At 36.5% G+C, this 22,939-nt stretch overlaps 1 non-coding gene across 1 annotated transcript; it reads left to right on the forward strand.

Annotated features, from left to right (window-relative positions):
- The first annotated feature begins 3,362 nt into the window (after positions 1 to 3,362).
- On the forward strand, positions 3,363 to 3,436 carry Trnar-ucu (transfer RNA arginine (anticodon UCU)). The gene has a single exon. It is a non-coding gene; the product is annotated as a tRNA-Arg (tRNA).
- Positions 3,437 to 22,939: the final 19,503 nt, after the last annotated feature.

Consider the following 22,939-nt stretch of genomic DNA (forward strand, 5'->3'; position numbering starts at 1 on the left):
GCCCAGAACAAAGTCTTTTAATAGCATTTCCCAGCCTAAACCCTGCAGGTAGTAAGGCCTCTAACCCTCATTGGTCCATCTACCTGGTGCGGCTACCTGAGATGTCAAGACTAATTTTTCAATGACTTATGAATTATCAAGTCAACTTTTCAGGAGACACATATTATTCATTTTGGCTTATTGCTTGTTTAATCTTGTTCAGTGAAAAAAAGTTTAGGAACATTGTAAAATTAAATTTTGCAGTCAACAATTGTCTAGGGGCACAGGGAAGGATTTATGTCTCTTCCTTAGCTTCTGTAATGAGTAGTTGAACATTTTTTTTCTCTATTTCTTAGTTCAAAATCATTAAAGAGTTAAGGATTTTTAAAAAATCATACACAGTTACGAGTGAATGTTTCAATTTTTTTGAGAGTTTAAAGTAACAATATTCTGAATATTTTGGTTTCATGCTTATGTACCTGTGATGAAGCATTTAATTAACCTAATTTAGCCAGCTTATAAACTTAGAAACATGTGTTTTCATTTCTCAGAAGTCTTTAAAAATTGTAGTGAATGAAAATAACATACTTTTAAGAGATCTCTTAATTCTTTTCTGGTCACAGGCACTTCAAGTTGCTTAAATCTGGGTTTGTCTCTTTATAACTTCCTACTATTCCTGTGAGAATTCAGGAGTACCTAGGGCTGCTTTCAGGAAACTGTCTCTACTTCAGAATGCTGCATCAGTTGGACCTACTGACGGATATCACATGTAAGGAAGGATGCTCAAACTAATCCTTGTAAATTAAATTAAGTGCTCTTTATGCCCTTAAAGGCATGTTTAATAGAAAAGATGTATAAAATTAATTTTATAAAAATCAGAGATACTGGGCTGGGTTTGTAGCTCAGTGGAAGAGCACTTGCCTAGCATGTGTGAGGCACTAGGTTTGATTCTCAGTACCACATACAAATAAATAAAAAAAAAATCAGAGATACTGTGTTTATTACATATATAGATGGCATAAATTTGGAGAAATGTAGTTTATTCCATTACTTTCTAATCTAGTTGGATTTTGACAAGCCAAACTTATATTTTTAATTATTAAAAGCAGCAATGTTACTGAAAACGTATTAATCTCTAATGCCCAGTAGGCTAATTTTTAATTTCTTAAGTAAGTAGTGTATTTTAAACCACTATTTAAAATTTTTCTTTTGAAAAACAAATTCTCTTGATGATCCGTAAGAAAACATTAAATTAATTATTTATTATAGACAATAAAGGGCCAATGTCAGTAGCAGTGATGAGTTCCCTAAGTTGGAAAAATAGGATTAAGTCATGCCAACAATAGAGTGAAAGGACTCAAATTATCCAAGGAATAAAATACTCAAGGAAACAAAGACATGTGTAAAATAGTTAATTTTTTCTTCTACTAATTTGAGAAGTGAGAAACTCATGCTAGAGTTTATGTTCTACTCAAATGTAGAACATAAATTGTTCTATGTTTCTGATTAATACTTGATGTATACATATAACTGAAGAAGGTAGGAATGCAAGACCCCCTGAAAGTTTTCCTTCTTGACAAGCAAAGAAGCACACCATCAAAAAACCATTTACCAATTTTCATCTAACAAGTTAAAGAGTTACAAAAAGTTACAAAAAAAATGGAAATCAGGTCATAAAGAAGAGGGTTTTGAAAGGGCTAATCTGTAGCTTTCTTGTGTCCTCCTACTGGGCAGGGGAGTGAGAAATGCTGATGAAGAGTTGGAAACCCACCTTGGTTTCTTTAAATGAAGCAGCATCAGATGAGAATATCTTTCTATGGATATTCCTGAAGCAATTCCGAGTGATCTGCAGATCCATTCACTTCCCAAGCATTGAAACAATAGTGTCCAGAAATAACTGCACTGTTGTTCAAGAGAATATAGCCTCTATTATAATTACTAATATATTTCTTACTCACATGAGACCCAAGACCAGAATAGGAAAAGACTAAAAGGAATGATTTTGGTGAGGGGAAAGGAGCAGATCTAGGGGACCGTGGATTACTAAATGCCATTCTTAGCATTGATGTCTACTTGTCTTTTATGAATTTCAACCTAAAGCTAAAAGAGAAAGATAAAAACATTTTAAGTCAGTTTATTTTTTATTTGTTATTTTCAGATGATCATGATAGTAGAGTGCATTTGACATATTATACATACATGGTGTACAACTTATTCTAATTAAGATCCCATTCTTGTGGTTGTACATAGTGTGGAGTTTCACATTTCTTCTTCTCGTCATCTATCAGAAATTCTTTCTAGTTGTACCCTAAAAAACATGATTTAAAAAATAGAACAGAATGATTGAAACACAATGATTGACAAATAGGGACAGATTGAGCTGTTAGGTAAGGAGAAGGAAAAGAGACTGAGGGGTCCATGGGAGAAGGAGTCAAAAGAAGGATACAGAGAGGGATGAGACCCTCCAGACACCTGGGTGAGGATTACTGTGCCCATGCCCATGAAGATCAGGGTAGGATCACATGAATTCATAGAGGATTCAATCCAGAGTTCACACCCAAGTGTTTCTTCTAGGGTAAGTCTGGAGGGGTAAAATTTTCCAGTGGCACTGTATAAGATTGATTGGTTCTGGATAATTGTTTTTGGTGAAGAGAGTCCTAAAAGAACTATATTGCAAAATTCTCAGGTCCTTCTTGAGATTCAGTATTATAACAAAAACAAAACAGAGGGGGAGGGAAAGATCACCATGCCAAATGTCTGTGAAGCCCTGGGCTTCTGTTTCTCTTGATAGCTTCTAAATGGTGCTGCTCACATGCAGAGGCTCTTCTTTACCCACAGGACTTTGTAGTCTATTAACCATGAGCACATGGTTCTTTATTCCTTAGATGACAGCCAGGGGAAGAAGCTCAAACCTTGAAAACAAGCTTAATGTGGGAAAAAAATTTTCCAAACCACTGGGCATCACTGACATAAACGTTTTTATTATGTACCACTCATTAATAAAATAAAGGTAAAAATATAGATATTTTCAAAGAAAGTTGCTTTAATTGGAATTAGGATTATTCTTACCAGAAAAACAATATAAAAATTGTTAAAGATTCTTAAAATAGTCAAAATAGCTATGATAGCATGACAGATTTCTTTCTACCTTTTGGATAATAGAATTTCAGTATTAAATAGATGGTTGAGCTTGGGGGAAAATGTAATAAAAAAACTTCTTGATTATTCTACAAAATTAATATAATGCTTATTAAAGTATGATAAAAAAGGACTGGGGATATGGCTCAGTTGGTAGAGTGCTTGCCTTGCATGCACAAGGCCCTGGGTTTGATCCCCAGCACCACACACACACACACAAAAAAAAAAGAAAAAGATTTTGGGACTGGGGATATAGCTCAGCTGGTAGAGTGCTTGCCTTCTAAGCATGAGGCCCTGGGTTTAATTCCCAGTACCACAAAACAAAACAAAACAAAACAAAAAAACAAACAAAAAGTATGATTAAAAAAACACAAAAAGTAACAATCAAAAGTGTCAATGATGAATAGTAGCTGTAAAAAAAAAACTTTAGCATATCTATAGTAAGTCAAACTCAGCAGAATATTAAAACAACTACACTAAATATCCATGTATTTCTTATTCCGACACTGTACAAATGAAACGTCATAAGCAGTAGAAACCATTACAGACAGTCCTCTGGGTATACAGCAGCATATGTGAATGCACATGTAAGACATACAAACAGCTGCTTTTCTGTTACAAATCACAGAAGTCACACAATAAAATTTACTATTTCCCTGTACTTAAAGGAAGAAGCTTAAATGGAAGAATACCTTCTTTGTACTTTTTTTTCTCTTCTTCTACAGAAATGTTTCTGAAAAGCTGTAATAAAGAAAATTCGCTTGTAAGGGGAACAATAATGGTCAAATTAAGATTTTGGAGTTATCTAAGATTATTTGTGCTTTAGAAAGTATCTGTTGAGGGGTTGGGGCTGTAGCTCTGTGGTAGAGCACTTGCCTAGCATGTGCAAGGCCCTAGGTTTGATTACCAGCACACACACACACACACACAACACACACAGACACACACACACCAAAATATCTGTTGAATTTCTATTCTGAAAGATTGGAAATGATCATGTAATATAGACATTAATAGTACACTAGTTAATATTCCTATCAATTTTATAGATTAGTTAATTTTCACTGAATAACATGAGAATCTATAGAACATTCAAAGTGAAAAGCATGAAGTATTACAAATAGTTTCAAAGCAAATTATATAATATTTACACTGGATAAAAATCTAAGTAAAATAGTATTCTCAATTTGATAGTATTTTTGGATATCTAGTAATTATTTTTCTTGTGTTTTATAAATTACCTCATTTTATTTCTACAGGGCATATGTCTAATATTTCTAATGTTAAAATAAGTTTTTAGGGTAGTATTCCAAGGGTATATATGTACATACGTATGTACATATTGCCTCACCCCTCCATTTATTGGTTACCTTTGTCATTGACCATCAAATGTAAGTAGTAAGGAGGAGAACAAAATACTCTGTTCATGAATGCCACTTTCTGTTCCCAAAAATCTAGCAAAGTTAAGAAAATAATGAGAGCCAGCGTTGATCTGAAAGACCAGATAAACATTATCTTTGCTTCTGCAGCCTCTCTGAATGGGAATAGGCACAGAATTGAGGGCACTGTGGAAAGGGTATATGTCACTTCTCCAAATGCCACTGGTCAAAACACTATGAGTCAAAGGAGGCTCTGCTTTGCAGAATACCATGAGAAACAGAGATGCTGTCAGCCTGTCACCACTGAATTCTTCTTGAAGTAGCTATTGCTGTATGTCTTGTAAGCTTTCCCCGATAAACCATACACCTCCCATATTGTCTCTGGCAGTTCTTTGGCTTGTCTGGAACCTACCCCATTGTCCTGGCAAAACTGGGCTGGAAATTTTCAAATAGGAGGCAGAAAGAATGAAAGCCTAAAATTGTAATAAATGAAGAAAAATCAGTCACTCAATGTTAGTCAGATGAGGAAGTGCCTTGATCATTTTTGTAGTTTGTACTGAGATCCAATTGTTGTCTGTTGAAGCACAATTATATACAGGTTTTGTTTTGTCTTGTTTGTTATGGATAGAGAGTGACTTCAAATTATTCTGATGTCTCTGAAATAATTTGCATAGAACCACAAGGCTGAGCTGTTAACACTCGTGGTCAAGGCTGCTTTTTCTTTTTCCCAATTTTTAGTGTAAGTGGAGGTGTTCTTAAATGTGGGGACTGCATTGCAATTTCAGCTTCACCTAAGAAGTTATTAGAAATGTAAAATCTCAAGCACCCCTGTATCCCAGACTTACCCAATAAGAAATTCTGGACATGGGGACACAGCATCTATGTTTTAATAAGCTCTTTGGTCCAAGAAGTATGACCATGACTTTTTCTTTTCCTCTTCTGGCATTCATCCACAATATTGTTGCTTCCCTTTGGTGAATTTTATAATATTAGTTAAGACTAAAAATGCCTATAACATATAATTTAGCAATTCTATTTTGAAATATATACCAGATATATTGTGCACAATGTAATGTATTTAAGATACCCTAACTATCTTGTCTGTAAGTTGAGATTTCCTCTCTGAGTGTCCAATTTTCCTTTAAAAATTGGACTTTAATTTTTCCTTAAAGAATCCTCCTCACCAAAAAGCATCTCTTAGGAGAACTTAATCTTCTGCCATAAGAAATAGTCTCACCCTCTCTATCTCTACACATTCAGCCACACAATGTTTGTTGGCCTAATATGTAAAGGCAAAGCAGAGTTGAGTGCAGACATTGCTTCAGGTTACATGGGGGTGAGGGAGAGTGTGTGTGGGGGCAGAATTTTCCATGATGGACATTACTACTTTGTGTTCTATAAACTTTAGTTTTTCTCTGCCAATGTCTGTAAAAATGTATTCACTCATCCTTCATTGAGTTTTTGGTCCCTTCTGGAAAAATTATTGGGAAAAGCATACATAAAAATTTGCATAAACATAAGCAATTAACCTTCTTGGTGATATTATAGTCAAAATTTACGTTAAGGAAATAATCATTTTTCCACCAAAAATAACAACACTTTTTCTTCAACATTATGGCTCTTAGGTACCTGTTTTACTGAAATAATATAGATCTTCTTGCCTCTGCACTTCTCTGGCATGCATTTAATGTAGGTTGCATCATTGGTGATGACACTGAAGCAAGCTTCTTAGATGCTAGCCTCCAGTGACATTCCCCCTGTTGCTACTCTGCTGAGTTGGTAGTAACTACACATGTGAGCACAAAGAATCCAGATATGAATGATAGTTTGATTTGTGGTCATAGTCAATCAATTGCTCATTTTTTTAATATTATAAACATAGAACTGTCTTCTTTTGAATTGTTCAGGCTGCAATAATTGAGTTCTTAGACTCTGACCTCTTTCAAAGTTGATGGCCTCTCTGCTTTTCATATACTGACACACATAGCAAATAGGAAAAGGGACTGTGGGAAGGGTAAATATGGTTTCATTTTCGTAGCATGGTTTATGGCTGACCTGGGGGTGTAAAGCAGAGGTGGAGAAAGAAGATATGGTGACACTTGATGCCACGTTTCTAAACCTCAGGTGCTATAGACTACAGGTGGCACTAGGGTGGTAATATGGACAGGATGTATCTGGCTCATGGACCTGTGAATACAATTAAGCCCTGGGTCATTGATGGGCTGTGGATAGTCTCTAAGATGTAGTGCCCTGAATTCAACCTATGTTGAATATGAGTGAAAATCATTAAAATTAGTATGACAGCTTCATTTGTTTGTTTAATCTCATGTGATTCCCTAAAATAGATAACACACCTACCAGCAGGAACATTCCTAGGAATTATGGGCCCAGGAAGACTTCAAAGTTATGGGTCCCCAAAGCTCCTTGGGATTTCTGTTTGACCCACGTAGGGGATGAGGGAAAGAAGCAAGTATACGGTTGAAGGAGTCAATTGGATTGAGGCCTATGGGGACAGTAGCCAAGTCTCTAGGTGCCCTCCTGGATGCATTATACTCTCTGGTCAGTCCCAGCCACTAGAAGAAGACAAACATTCTGAGGAAATTTTTTGAATCTGGGACCCCTGAGGCCTAAGGCCAGGACCAGGGTCTCTTTCCCATTCTAAGGTTAGTACTGAAGCCTGTTGTAGGTGAGACAAGCAATGATGTGGGCTTAGGAGGAGATATGCCACATGGAATGACAGTGGGAGGTCCACGATTAGACTTTGGTTTCTTTGGTAAATTTGCATTTCAGAAAGCATTAATCTGAATAGAAGGAATATTTTTGTTTCTAGGAAAGCCAATAAGTTCATACACTATCAGGTATGATTTCATATTTACAAGATTACTTATTATTAGATCCATGTACAAACTAATAACCGAGCAATTGTGTTGAAATACAGACAATAATTTAGTAGGTCTGTTGTGGGGCCTGAAATTCGGTTTCTAACTTTTCAATTGGAGAACTGTATTTTGAGTAGCAGTGTGCTAGACTATGGTTTTAGGCTCTGGGTTAAAGGCTCTAATTTCTCTTAGAGGAAAAATAATCATATAAGAGGATTTAACATATAACATCCTTTCTCTGGCCTATTTCTAAACTGTCATTCGTGTCTCCTGGTCTCAGTTACTCACTGACAATAGAAGCAATCACTCTAAAATTGATGTGTAATAAGGGTTCTTCCATAAATCTAAGTAGTCACTATAAAGTTGGTTTAGATAACTATCATCATGAAACAAACATCAAACTTGGTGTGTTAAAACAGCAAGGTATCGACCTTCGTCATATGTAAGTTCACTGCCTTTCTCTTTTGCTCTATGTAGTGTCTGATGGGGAACTGGGGTGGCATAAGTCATCTGAAGGTGCCCCCTGGGGGGCCTCTTGTCAGTCAAGAGTCATGTTGTAGAGCAAGCATTCTAAAAAGAAGGTTATTAGGCCAATTAAGGGCCAGGCTCTCAGCTGCCACAGTGTCACTTCTATGGCTTCTTTCTTTCCCTCCCTCCTTCCCTTCCATCCTTCCTTCCTTCCTCTCTTCTTTCCATCCATCAAACTATTTACAGCAGTAAGAGGAGTGAAACATGATGTTTGAAATATGGAAGCACATTCATTGTGGGAAGGGAGATTGAGGCAGTTATTGAGAAACTGGTTGAGTTTACTTTTTAGTCATTTCTCTCCTAACTTTTACTTTATTTTTATCGACCAACTATTTTCTCATTAAAAGACAAAATATGATTCTCTTCCTTGAAAATAAACATATAAAATAGCAAAATAATGTGAATTAAAAGAAAAAGAATGTGATGGGGAGGCGCACACACCTGTTCACACAAAAAATAGAAATAATACCCAGTACTATCTTTGTTCTATCTTAGTATGTTAAAAATAAGATGGTCCACCTATCATCTGCACCATGAATTTTCTGTAATTTTGTGGTTCCCTGAAACTCTTTGGTTATAGCATCCATTTGTGCCAATGTCTGGCTGGGCACAAATGCCACAGTCTGGCTGGGCACACAATCACGAGCCACCACACAGCTTGTAGATTCAAACAGCAACTCTTTATTCCCGAACTCACACCAGCCGTCTACAATCACGTTCTGGGGAAATCCACATTCTCTGCCCAAATCCACGTTCTCTGCCCAAATCCACCTCCACTGGGCTTCTATCTCCAAAATATACTGTCTGAATCCCGTGAGAACTCAAGGGGAACTCAAGCAGCAGGATACGCCCTATTCCCAGCAGGAATAATCTTAAACCTTAAACCTGGAACCTAAACTGGGAACGCCCTAAACACGATTATCTTAAAACCAGGAACACCCTAATCTGCCTTGGTCCTTGAGCAAGGTCACGTACATTCAATGTCACTGCAACATGGGGTATGCTGGCAAGGAAATTGTCATACCTACTTGGCTAATGGCTCCCAGCATCTCCCCCCTTCTGATTAATTAAACAACAAGCAATGTGGCTTAAGGACCGTGCCTGGTAGGTTGTCCAATTCAACATATGGTTCTTACCCGTCATCGGAAAACTGACCTTTAGGCGTCAGCCTCCTGTCTTAGGTTGATACCACTGCAATTGGATCATACCCATCACTGACTACCGGTCCAGCATACAGCCATACTTGTGGATAGGTCTATGCACCAGTGGGGGGGTGAGGTTCTTTGCCTCACCTCTGTTGGCCCCCAAATTTGGCCTTGGTGCCAGTGGGGGAGTGAGGTTAATGTGGCTTATGGACCATGCCTGGTAGGTTGTCCAATTCAACATATGGTTCTTACCCGTCATCGGAAAACTGACCTTTAGGCGTCAGCCTCCTGTCTTAGGTTGATACCACTGCAATTGGATCATACCCGTCACTGACTACCGGTCCAGCATACGCCATTGGCCCCCAAATTTTAGACCATCACTAGCAGAAGGGAGGAGGATACAGAAATGCCACGACACCAAGCCAATTGACGGCTCCTTGGGAAAAATTGCATCACTGGTGACACCATCAGCAAAGATATGTCAGCACTACCACAATTAACATGGGGTGCGCTGGCAAGGAAAAATTGCATCACTAGTGACACCATCAGCAAAGATATGCCAGCATTACCACAATTCGCTGCACCAAACGATAGTTACATAGTCCAGGCAAGTTCTGCAAGCAGTTCAAAGCAGAGGAATCTATCAATATGTCCATTTCCTCCCAAAATCCGTTTCCTCCCAAAGTAAGTTGACTCTTTGATTGAGCATTACTTGTTGAGTTCTTCACCGGCACTGGGATGGAGATAGGAATTCTGGCAATGATGCTAAAGAGACATTATCCTGAAAAGAATTATTAAATATAATGAAAAGGAAAGGTGAAAGTAAACAAACAGATCTGTTAACCTACTTTAAAAACAATCCTTAACAGCTTTTTACCTAATTTAAATTAGTAAACAAACAGATCTGTTAACCACCTTTAAAAACAATCCTTAACAGCTGTTTACCTAATTTAAATTAAACCATTTAAATCACGTGAATAAAAAAATAATAATAATTCGGATCCATTTTTTCATGAGCGCTCCTCATATAAGAAATATGGACATACGCACATATAGACATACAACACAAAACACAAGAGTGTACACAAACGTACAACACATAAGAAAATAGTAAAGGCCTTGTAGCTTTACCTAGGTGAAATCTCCATTGCAATGTTTAAAAACTCCACAGTCAAAAAATAAAACTGATCAGAAAAACATTAACCTAGGTTTGTATGAGCTCAAAAAATAAAAATAGAACCTTATGATGTGGAAAAATGCAATAATAAAATAGCTATTGAAAAAAGCATCCTGGTTAATCACTGTCGCAGATGTAAGAATGGCCAAGCTGGAGTTCTGGATATCAGCTGTTATGGATTTGAGTCAAATCATCTTCTTTTCGATCTGTAGAAACTGTTTTAGTTAATCTCTCTGGAATCCAAATGGGCTGCTGTTCTCCCTGTGGAAAAACACAAACAGACCCCCGACTCCAGACAATCACTGGGTCAGGACCTTTCCATTGTCCTGTTAGAATATCTTTCCAAAGTACTTTAGGCTTATGTACATTTTTTGGATACATATGCCTTTCCGCAGCACTAAGTCCTGATGAATCCAAATTTAAAAAGTTTAGAGTAAAAAGCGTTATTTTAAGTTTATCTTTGGGGAATATGTACCCCCTTCCAATTCCCTCTTTTTGCTTTAATAAGTATGTTTTAATAGTTTGATGAGCTCTTTCAACTATGCCTTGTCCCTGTGGATTGTATGGGATTCCTGTTATATGAGTAATACCAAATGATGAGCAAAATTGTTTAAAAGAGGTAGAGGTATAGCCAGGACCATTATCGGTTTTTAACTGTTTAGGAACACCCACAGTGGCAAAATTTTGTAAGCAATGAGCTATAACATCTTTAGTTTTTTCTCCGGCATGAAGGGAGCCCATCAAAAATCCAGAAGAAGTATCGACTGTAACGTGTAAATATTTTAATTTTCCAAATTCTGGCAAGTGTGTGACGTCCATCTGCCAAATATGGTTAGGTATCAGTCCTCTAGGATTGACTCCAAGATTAACTTGTGGTAAAAATGTCACACAATTTTGACATTGTTTTATTATATGTCTGGCTTGTTCCTTAGTTATTTTAAAACGCTTTTGTAAAGTATTAGCATTAACATGAAACCTTTTATGAAAATTTGTAGCTTCTTCAAATGTAGAGAAAATATGTATGTCATGTGTAGTTTTATCTGCTAAATCATTGCCTAAACTAAGGGCTCCAGGCAATCCTGTATGTGCCCTAATATGTCCTATAAAGAATGGATCTTTTCTGTCCCAGATTAGACTTTGTATAGTGGAAAACAAAGAGAAAACAGTCGAAGAAGGGGAAATCCTACCAGCATCTTCAAGAGATACTATAGCATTAACTACATACTGACTATCAGAAAATAAATTAAATACAGAATCTTTAAACATCAAAAAAGCTTGTAAAACTTCATTAAGCTCTACCTTTTGAGCTGATTGTTTGGGTACTAAAAATGTAAAAGCTTGATCAGGGGTAACTACTGCTGCTGTACCATTATTTGACCCATCAGTGAATATATTTGGAGCATTCATGATAGGTGTTTTTCTTGTCATTTTAGGAAAAACTACAGGATGCTTAGACCAAAAAGACAACAAAGGATTAGATGGTAAATGATTATCAAATGAAACATTAGATTTACACATGATTATTGCCCAAGTATTTAACTCATTAGCTAACTCATCAATTTGATCCATAGTATATGGAGTAATAATTTTATTGGGAGAAATTCCAAACACTCCCTTCGCTGCTTTTATTCCTTTGAGTATTAATTGTCCTACAGCCTCAGGATACCTAGTAAGAATAGTGTTAGGAGAATAAGATAAATGTATCCACAATAATGGACCTTCTTGCCAAAATACTCCTGTAGGAATATTTTTTGTTGGTAGTACAATAAATAATAAAGGCAAACTTATAACAATTCTATCCAAATGTATGTTTTCCATATATGTTTCAATAATTTTTAATGCCTTTCTTGCTTTAGGAGTTAACATGCGGGGTGAATTTGGATCTGATGGACCTTTTAGAATATCAAATAAAGGTCCCAATTCTCCTGTTGGTATACCTAGATAAGGCCTTATCCAATTTATGTCTCCCAATAACTTTTGAAAGTCGTTAAGTGATTTGAGTTGATCTACTCGTATTTGAATTTTTGGTGGACGGACCATGGTTGAGGATAGTAGAACTCCTAAATAATTAATTGGAAAATTTAATTGTACTTTATCTATTGCTATCTCTAGATTATAATTTTTTAATAAGTTTGTAAGTGTGGCATAACATTCCAGCAATATGTTTTTATCTTTATGTGCCAATAATACATCATCCATATAGTGAAATATTTGTAGTTCAGGATTTTGATTTCTAAGTGGCTGGATTGCTTTGTTAACATATATTTGACACATAGTTGGACTGTTAGCCATCCCTTGAGGGAGTACTTTCCATTCATATCTCTGATCAGGACCTTCATGATTTAATGCAGGGATAGTAAATGCAAAACGTGGACTATCCTCGGGATGAATTGGAATTGAAAAAAAACAATCTTTAATATCTATAGCTAAAACATGCCAGGTTTTTGGCAAAGCAGACAATTGAGGAATCCCTGATTGAGCAGGTCCCATAATAACCATCTCATTATTAATGGCTCTTAAATCTTGCAACAATCTCCATTTACCAGATTTCTTTTTGATGACAAAAATGGGAGTATTATGGGGAGATATGGAAGGTTGTATATGTCCTTCCACTAATTGTTGTTTGACCAGATCATGGGCTGCTTGTATCTTTTCTTTAGTCAGGGGCCACTGAGGAACCCACACTGGTCTTTCTGATTTCTAAGTAATTTTGATTGTCTCAGTGGCCCTTTCTGAAAATCCAACCCATGTCTGTCTGTTCCTTGATCTATTTGTACTGGTGCTGCTATACCTTGCCCTTGTTTTCCTAATCTTTTTTCTTTCCTAAAGCCTTGTCTAGCCCTAGTAGTGGGCGCATTAGGATTGATGTTATTTGTTAACGTCAAACCTAATTGATCTAGGACATCTCGTCCCCATAAATTTATAGGAAGATGATCCAATACATATGGCTGTATAGTTCCTTCACATCCTTCAGGATCCTTCCAATCTAATATCATAGAACTTCTATGGGGATTAGTCGCCACTCCTAGGCCTCGAAGCGTTTGAGTGGCTTGTTGTAATGGCCAATGTTTTGGCCATTCTTGACGAGATATGATGCTAAGGTCAGCTCCTGTGTCCAGTAGCCCATTAAACTCATGACTTTGAATATTTAGTTTTAGCATTGGGCGAGAATCTAAATTTAAAGACAACATAGCCCAATCTACACCTGTGGAGCCTAATCCCCTGGAACCTCTTTCTACACTATGACTAGGAAATTTATTATGTAGGCTGGGTATTATTAACAACTGTGCTATTCTATCTCCAGGTGAAATTACTGATATACCTCTTGGAGAACTAGCTATAATTTTTATTTCACCTACATAATCGGGATCAATTACCCCAGGACTTATCATAAGTCCTTTTAATGTAGATGAACTACGTCCCAGTAATAAGCCTACTGTTCCTTGGGGAAGAGGTCCTTTTACTCCTGTGGGAATGATTTGAACTCCCATCTCTGGAGTTAATACTGCTCTGGCAGAGGCACAGATGTCCAACCCTGCGCTCCCTTGGGTTTGTCTGATGAGGGATTTAATGGACAATGTGTCCTGGGCACTACCCTGATGGTGTTGCTGGGTTCCTCCACTGCCCCGTATATTTGTGGTTGTGGGCCCCGGAGCATTGGGCCCCCCTGTCCGTTTTTTGGCAATGGAGCCTGATGCCTTTGTCCACGATATTGTGGATAAATACCTGGTCTTTGTCCGTTTTTTGATAAAGGAGTACCCTCAATGGTGGTTTGAGAACGGCATTCATTAGCCCAATGTCTCCCTCTACGGCATCGTGGGCAAATACCCGGTATTCTATTCCTTTGATACCTACTTTTGTTAAACCCTCCTCCTATGGGGCAATTCCTTTTAAAATGTCCTGTTTGTTCACAATCATAGCATGTTTTTGGCCTGGCATCTAAAGCCTGTTGTACTGCAGCTGCCAAGACTTGCCCTTGTTCATTAATATCTCTACATAATTTAATATATGTGTTTAAATCTTCATGTCTCCATGGTCTAATAACCTCTCTGCAGCAACGATTTGCTTGGTCATAAGCCAGTTGTTTTATTAATGGCATTGCTTGTTCTGTATCCCCCAAAATTTTGGCAGCCGTTTGAATTAGCCTATCTACAAAGTCAGTGTAAGGTTCATTAGCTCTCTGTATTACCTTAGATAGCTGACCTTGTAAATCTCCATGTCCTTGTAAAGTCTTCCATGCCCTAACTGCGTCTGCAGCAATTTGTGCATATATAGCAGGATCATATTCAATTTGTTGCCGTTGACCCTCATAAGGTCCTTTTCCTAACAACATATCTAGATTTCTTTGAGGGTAACCGGCTGCTGCATTTCGCCTAGCTGTCTCCATGCAAAATTCCTCATTGGCAACCTTCCATAACAAATATTGTCCTCCATTTAGTACAGATTTACACATGCTAGCCCAATCTGCTGGCGTCATGTCCAAGTTGGTAATGGACTCGACCATGCTTACCGTGAAGGGAGCTTGGGGGCCATAGGTTGTTACAGCCTCCTTTAACTGCTTCACTGTTTTAAAATCTAAAGCACGGTGAATTCGCTGCCCTCCTGCCTGTTCAAGTACAGGGCATGCTAATCTTTGAGGTCCTGTCTCAGGATCCCATTTATCAACTACGGGGTTTGAGGGCCACTCAGCTGTCTCCATCGGTGGGGCTGTTGGTTGAATTATGCCCTCTTGTGATAAAATGGAGTTAGTAACAGCCTCCTGTTGTGGCCTTTTTCCTAACAACCCCTTTTCCTTTAAATTTTCTTCCTCTGTCTGACTAGCTCGAGAGACCTTCTCTTTTGCTTGATCTAAAATGTCTTTCTCCATGGTCTGAACCTCTAACAATTTACTTAACATCTTTTCGGTTTGTTTTTTACTAATTTCTAATCTACTATAAAGATAACGCAACCCAATAAGATAGCACAAAACAAAGCCGAAACTGAATGAAACAAAAACGGAATAAAAAATCGTTGTATCAATTTTCTCTTCCTCAGGGCAGACAAACTTCAAACCTTTAGTCAACCATTTTTTCCAGTTTGCCTGAGAAATTTCTAGGGATAGGCAGCTTGAAACAAAAACAAGATAAATCAAAACAATAACACATTGTTTTTTGAGTTGGTCACCCATTCTTTCGCTCTTCCTCAGGGGCGAGCAATTTCACTTACCTCCAAGCTTCAGAAGTTCCCCGTACGAGCCGCCAAATGCCAATGTCTGGCTGGGCACAAATGCCACAGTCTGGCTGGGCACACAATCACGAGCCACCACACAGCTTGTAGATTCAAACAGCAACTCTTTATTCCCGAACTCACACCAGCCGTCTACAATCACGTTCTGGGGAAATCCACGTTCTCTGCCCAAATCCACGTTCTCTGCCCAAATCCACCTCCACTGGGCTTCTATCTCCAAAATATATTGTCTGAATCCCGTGAGAACTCAAGGGGAACTCAAGCAGCAGGATACGCCCTATTCCCAGCAGGAATAATCTTAAACCTTAAACCTGGAACCTAAACTGGGAACGCCCTAAACATGATTATCTTAAAACCGGGAACACCCTAATCTGCCTTGGTCCTTGAGCAAGGTCACGTACATTCAATGTCACTGCAACATGGGGTACGCTGGCAAGGAAATTGTCATACCTACTTGGCTAATGGCTCCCAGCACATTTGCTTTAAATTATGGAAGAATCCAAGTTCTTCATATGTAGCTCTTGATTAGCTGCAGCCTTAAATTTAATGCTAAAATAAATTTACTTCCCTACAACACTATGCCCATTGTAGTTTATTTAATAGAATTAAAACTAAAATAAAGTTGAAATGCAATTTCTTGAATGTTTCCTAACCCAAACAGATTCTAGGACCCAAATAAAATGCCAAAGAAACCATATGTACTGGAACAGTAGCAACATTCAACTAAACTCTTTTTCTGAAGAAACAACATTGAAGAATTGAAATCAATTCTAAGAGATGTTGAGAGAAATGAAATTCCTTCTAATGAATCTGTGACAAGACAAAAAGAATTTATACAACTGAATTTCTCCTTTTGCTTTAATGTACTTAAACTCTCAGATACACATAATAATGAAAAAAGGCTCTAAGGGAACATTTATCTAAATAGGGTTTTAGTTTCAGCAGTTGATTTATACCCAGGACAGGCACAGCACATGTCCTTAAGCAGCTGCACTGAGAATAACATAAAATATAATTTTATTTATTGTAGAAGTGCAATTTAGATTTTAATGCCTATCACATTTTCTTCACTTTTAAATAAACTGTTTAATGGCAGAAGAGAAGGAATCTCTTTGGTGTCTGTGATAATTAAATGTGTTTATCCATGTTTTTATTCTTAGAATAATATCTATCCAATTATGTATATATCTTAATAAACTTTTACTTTGAAATAATTTTGATTTTTAGATAAAAATAATTAAAAATAGTACAGAGAGGTCCCATATAATTTCTTGTCCAATTATCTCGGTTGTTACCATCACACATTTCCAGGATGCATTCATCAAAACTAAGAAACCAACTTTGGTACATTACTTTTAACTAATGTGCAGACTTAGTTTCAATTTCCACTGATATTATTTTTCCACTGATAGCCTGGCCTTATTCCAGGAACCAATCCACAGTGTCACACAGCATTTCGTAGTTGTCGTCTCTCCTGAGTCTCTTCTGGTGAGTGATAGTTTCTCAGTCTTTCCCTATTTTTGATGACCTTGAATGCCTTGAGAAGTACTGACCAGGTATCATGCAAAATGTTTTCTAGTCTGGATTTTTGTTATGTGTTTCTGAGTTTGTTTGATTTATTGGAAGAACACCACAAAGGTGAGATAGTCTGCACCTCATGTCATGTCTGTAGACCTGTGATGTGCATGTAACATCACTGGACACATTAAGCTTCACTCTTGGTTAAGGTATCTTTTGCCAGGTTTCTCCAGTGTAAAGCTAACATTTCTCCAATTGTCTATATTGTTATTTGGAAGGAAGGTATTAAGGCAAAGCACATCCTTTAGTGTGTGTATATGTATGACACATGTGTGCTTGTGTGTGTGTGTGTGTGTGTGTAAAGCTTTAGCTCCTATCAGGTAGAGTATCTATCTATATGTATTGACTGGGATTCTTGTGTAACAGTCATCTCTTTTCTACCACATATTTATTTAGTCATTTATTTATATTGATAGTGACTCATGGATATTTATGTTATATTTAGTATAATTTAATGCTATGTTATTTCTTTCGTTGCTTGAATTGTTCCAGCTTTGGCCCTCAAGGATGCTTTAGAGTGGTTTCCTTTGTCTCTCAAGTTGCCCTCATCCTTCCTTCCTTTCTGGTACCACAAGATGCTCCAGGTTTATCTTGCATTTTCCCACCCCTGAGCTGGAAACAACCACTTCTCCAAGGAGCCCTGGTTCCTTTTATTAGAGAATGGTGTTATGAAATTAGCATCTGGGCACTGGGTGTGCTTGTGACTATAGTGTCATTGTTTTCAGATTAATTCTCATAGGCTATTAATATATGTAGGTTCAATTACCTATATGACAAACATATCTATAATTATTTTGATATCTCTCCCAGTTCATACTTATATTCCTGATTCTAATTTAGTACAACAGAGTTCACTCTAAACTTCATCTCTTGTGTATGTATAACATCCCTCTCCCAAAGCAGAAAAGTTAGCAAAATATACATTATTTTTATATTTTGATTTTAACTGGTTTGTATTTAATATCTTTGGTACCACCTGTGAGTGGGACATTCATTACACAGAACATAAGATTCCTTAATTAATAAGATAAGACACATTTATCCTTTGAATATATTATATCAGATTCATATGCAACTTGTTAATTTTAAATATTTTATCATTAATATAAGTACCAGCTGTGCTTTGTGTGCAAGCAAGGAATATAGAAAGAGGCTAAAAATAATGGTGAGTGAATAATCAGACTTAATAAAATTATCCTCATGTGGATTGTGGTTATTTGAAACTGTAGATCAGAGGTACTTAAACACAACAGCATGTAAGAATCACCTGGGGAGTTTAAAAAAATGCTGATGCCTGATTCCTCACTAGAGATTCTGTTTTAAATAGTTTGCATTCAGAATGAACATTGGGATTTGAAAAGCTCCCCAGGGAATTCTGCTGGGCAGCCTAGTCTGGTCCAAGTTCAGAAATTCCTCTGATTTTGGCTAAGTTAACTCATTGCAGTATCTTGGGGTTCTCTTGATTTTTGAATGAGATATTCCAAGCCAAGTAAATGGTAAAAGAGTCATTTATAAATTGAATTTGGACAATGGAACACATTATAGCAGGGGTAGTCACTGAAGAATAGTTGTAGCTGTCATGATATTTAAAAAAAATCAATACTATTTTGACCATTCTATAAATATTTAAGTGTATAAATATGACTGAACAGGAATAAAATTAACACTATTTTGTCATGGTTATTTATTTTCTTACTTTAGGGCAAATCTTGGCCTTTATAGTTAGATACTTATCATGGATTATTTTATGAATCTTAGAAGTGCCTCCACAATTAACTTTGAATTAAAATAATACATCATTCTAACTTTAATCAGTGACTTATAGCAGGAAATACAAAGTACTTTTAGTTTATGATTTATTCAATTTAATAACCTTAGCTCTATAAAATGTGGTTGATGCTTTATGTGTTGTAAGTATTTCATTTGGGACAAATATGGATATGTGTGAATTCAGTATTTTAATGGTATATCTTGAAGGCACTAAGACACTTGTGAATTTTCGATAAAAGAATGTAGTCTTGGGGCTGGGGATGTGGCTCAAGCAGTAGTGTGCTCTCCTGCCATGCGTGGGGCGCTGGGTTTGATCCTCAGCACCACATAAAAATAAAATAAAGATGTTGTGTCCACCGAAAACTAAAAAATAAATATTAAAAAAAATTTCTCTCTCTCTCTCTTAAAAAAAAAAGAATGTAGTCTCTTCTAGATTAGAAATTAATACAATACTAGAATACATTTTTTCCCTCAATATGCTTAGTTTTTATAAGGTATACTTTCAGTGCATATCATTAAGTTTTGACCAGCACTCATTTAGTAGTCATGATAATAGATATTTTGTAAAATACACATTTAGGATGTTGTATACCCTTTGGCTATATTCTAAAGATTTTTAATCTGTTATCTTGCATTATTTTTAACTGAGGATAAATGATGATACTTCAATGGCTTTAATTTTCACAATCTCAGATATGATGGATTTTCTCTGAAACACTCTCTTCATTTCTTATGCATTCCTGAAATAAAGATTCATCACTGGTCTTAAAAATAATTTCTAAGTCTGGATATGTATTTAAAATATAATAATTCTATCATTATGATCATGTAAAATATTACTTTTTTGAGGACTGAGGATTGAATCTAGGGTCACTTTACCCCTAAGCTACCTTGCAAGACCTTTCTATCTTTTATTTTGAGACAGGGTCTCATTTAATTGTTGAGGCTTACCTTGAATGTATAATCTTCCTGCCTCACCCTTCAGGGTAGTTGGGATTATAGGCATGTACCATAGTGTCTGGCAAGGTTTTCAATTGAATTTAAGAATCAGTGATGAGACATTTCTAATGATCATTTTAATTATTAATATTATTGTCTATCAAGTATTTACTTTCTGTAATATTTGCTTCCTTTGGGCAGTCTGTGGTAGTGCCTACACATGGCCTCTTTGGGTGAGTTGGGTATCTCTAAGCATGGTGGCTGGGTTCCGAGAGAGAGTGTTACAAGAAAAAGACTTCAAGAGACAAAGACAGATACTTCAAGATTTTTTATGACCTAACCTCTGATCTCTCAGAATATCACAATTATTCTGAGAGATCAGATCACCAAGTAAGTTACCAAGCTCTGTCCAGCTGCAAAGCCAGGGAACAGAGCTTGGTAACTTTTCATGTGAGAAGAAAGAATGAAAGAAATTGAAGGTAACCATCTCAGCACAGTCTCAGTGGTTGTAGGTTCTGTTACTCAGGTTTGATTTTTTCCGTATTTCCCAAAGCAGCCTTGATGCAATCTCTCATATACATCAATAGCAACAAGTAGTGCCTCCTTTTCAGAGACATGAGGCTAAGAGGCTTTTCCTATCAGCTTCTGGGTTCTAGTAACCCCAACCTCTTCTTTTTTCTCTCTTTCCCCTAGAGATATGAGCCACTCATGCTAGTTCTTGAATCCTTGTTCAACCAACCCCTTACATTGAATTATTCCTCTGTCCCAAAAGGGTGAGTTTTTTGTTCTCTTTTTCCCTAATGTTACCATGATCTTAAACATCTGGCTTATTTTCCTGACTTGAATAGATAGTATTAAAAGTTTTACTAAATAATCAAACTTGCATTGTCCATGTGCTGGGCACTAGAAGATTAAAAAACAAGAAAGAAAAAAAATCTAATTTTAGGAATATTTACATATTTCTTTTTTCTAATCTTTGTGTTTTTTTGTTTTTGTTTTGTATACTGGAGATTGAACCCAGGGGGTGTTTACCACTGAGCCACATCACCAGTCCTTTTATTTTTAATTTAGAGACAGGGTCTCATTAAATTGCTTGGGGCAATTTAAATTTGCTAGGGGCAACTTAAAATCCCTAAGTTGCTGAGGTTGGTCTTGAATTTGGAGTCCCCTGCCTCAACCTCCAGAATGACTGGGATTACAGATGTGTGCTAATGTGCTCAACACATTTATATCTCTCTTAAAGTAAATTTGAAATCACCGAGACACTAATAAATGGCAAAGTTTGGATTCAAAGAAATAAATTCTATTATTATCGTGGCATTATTAATTTAGGTTCTGATAAATATTGAAAAAAAATTTCTAAATTACTCTATTGACTCTTTTTGATATAAAGTAATCATGAACTGCTTAATACATATGTAAAAGTGGCACTATACTATGGTATGCATAAAATCATTTCTACTTTTATGTGAAATCTATGAGAGAATCAAAAATGCATCAGCATAAGTGCTCAGAGAGGCAACCAAATAGAAACCTGGGACAGGCTTCAGGAATTTGCATTCCACAAGGAAGCCTCCTCACAGTTCATTTGTGATTCAACCCCTACATGTGAGATCTAAGCAGTGGATGTGTTCTTCTGTAAATGTAATTGCATTTGGAAAACCATAGCAAAATATAAGTGGAACTAAAAATGTTACCAATGTAAAAAAAAAATCTTAAAAATCAAGTTTATGTGGACACTCTTTTTCAAACACCATTAGAAATGCAGCATCTTCTTTATTCTCAAAAATTTTTAGTGTATGCCTGCTTTGCCTAGTGCAAATGCCATGAATTGTAATAGTAAAATTTTTCTCTGTAAGATTTTATCCTGATGTTAGCCTTTGTTTTTTGTTTTTCTCTCTTTTCACTGTAGAACAAGAAAAAATGCTAACCCAGGTGACTGCATGTTTCTCTTTGTCAGGCAACTTGGAGTTCATACAGTTTTTCTTCTTTCTCCTTCAATGTAGTCAGAATAAATACTGTAGATACACCACAAACATGTGTTCTGATAATTTTTTTCTATGAAAATTGCTATGCATCTTTCATATGAAATGTGTTTATTTAAAAGCATTTTAAATTGATATTGTCAGAGGTCCTGCTGTTAGAGTCTGCCACTTAATTATGCTATGGCAGCAGGACCTACCTATATTCTGTATCAGATTATATCAGCAGGAGGCAGAGAAGCATAATTTAAAAAAAATAGAATCTAATGATTTTGTTTTTTTTCAGTCAGCAGGAGGAGGGCTCCCTACAGATACACAAACCTGTGTCTGCAAAGGTACAGGTGATTTGTCACACAGTGGTGATAAACCTTTGGGAATATGGGCAAAGATTTGAGGGATTTAAACAATATACAGGGACAGTGAAAAGGTATTGCAGGCAAACAACAGATAATATATGTATGAGAGGAGAGAAAAATAAAATGTTTAAGAAAGGAAGATTGGTATTTGGGGGATGTTTTTTAAAATGATATATGTATTTGTAGTACTCTAGGACTTTGTTTTATTTTTGTTAAGATGAGTAATTTGCATGTGTACTTTTCTGACATGGGTTGATTATATGACAGCAAGTTCGATGAAACTGAAAAAATCATTTTTATCATAACTTCGGTTAAATAATATTAAAGAATGATATTTTCTGACTAATGTTTACTATCTATGTCTTACATGGTTAATGACAAAGAACCACAATATGTTTACCACTAAACTCTAATTCAATGTCTGTGTTCTTCAGTAAATCAGAATGTATTCAGAATCTGGAAGGTTGGCAAGGTTTTCCAGAATGAATCTTTACTCTGATGGAGAGAGCAGATATAGGGTGGAAAAGATTTGCAGCATCACTCTCAAGAAGGTATTCAGGAAACATCTTTGGAAGCTTCTTATCCAAGAAACAGCCCCACCCTTGTACTCAAACCAACACATTAATCTTGATATTTCTGCCGACTGGGTTTCCTGAAGGTCATTGGCATTCAGCTTTCTCACTTTCTTTGTCCTTAGCTTACCCATGGCTGCTCATCAGATATTTAAATTTTAAAACTTGAAAAAAATAGTGATTAAAATCCAATAGATCAAACTGGTGGCTTCATGAAAACACTATGAGATCGAAGAATAGCTCTTTATAGGGAAATTACATTCTAAAGTAATTGTTCATAGTTCTCATAGA

This window comes from Marmota monax, unplaced genomic scaffold (genome assembly GCF_021218885.2).
Source record: "Marmota monax isolate L192 unplaced genomic scaffold, Marmota_monax_Labrador192_F-V1.1 WCK01_AAM20220418_F8-fsc00001, whole genome shotgun sequence".
Classification (NCBI taxonomy): Eukaryota; Metazoa; Chordata; class Mammalia; order Rodentia; family Sciuridae; genus Marmota; species Marmota monax.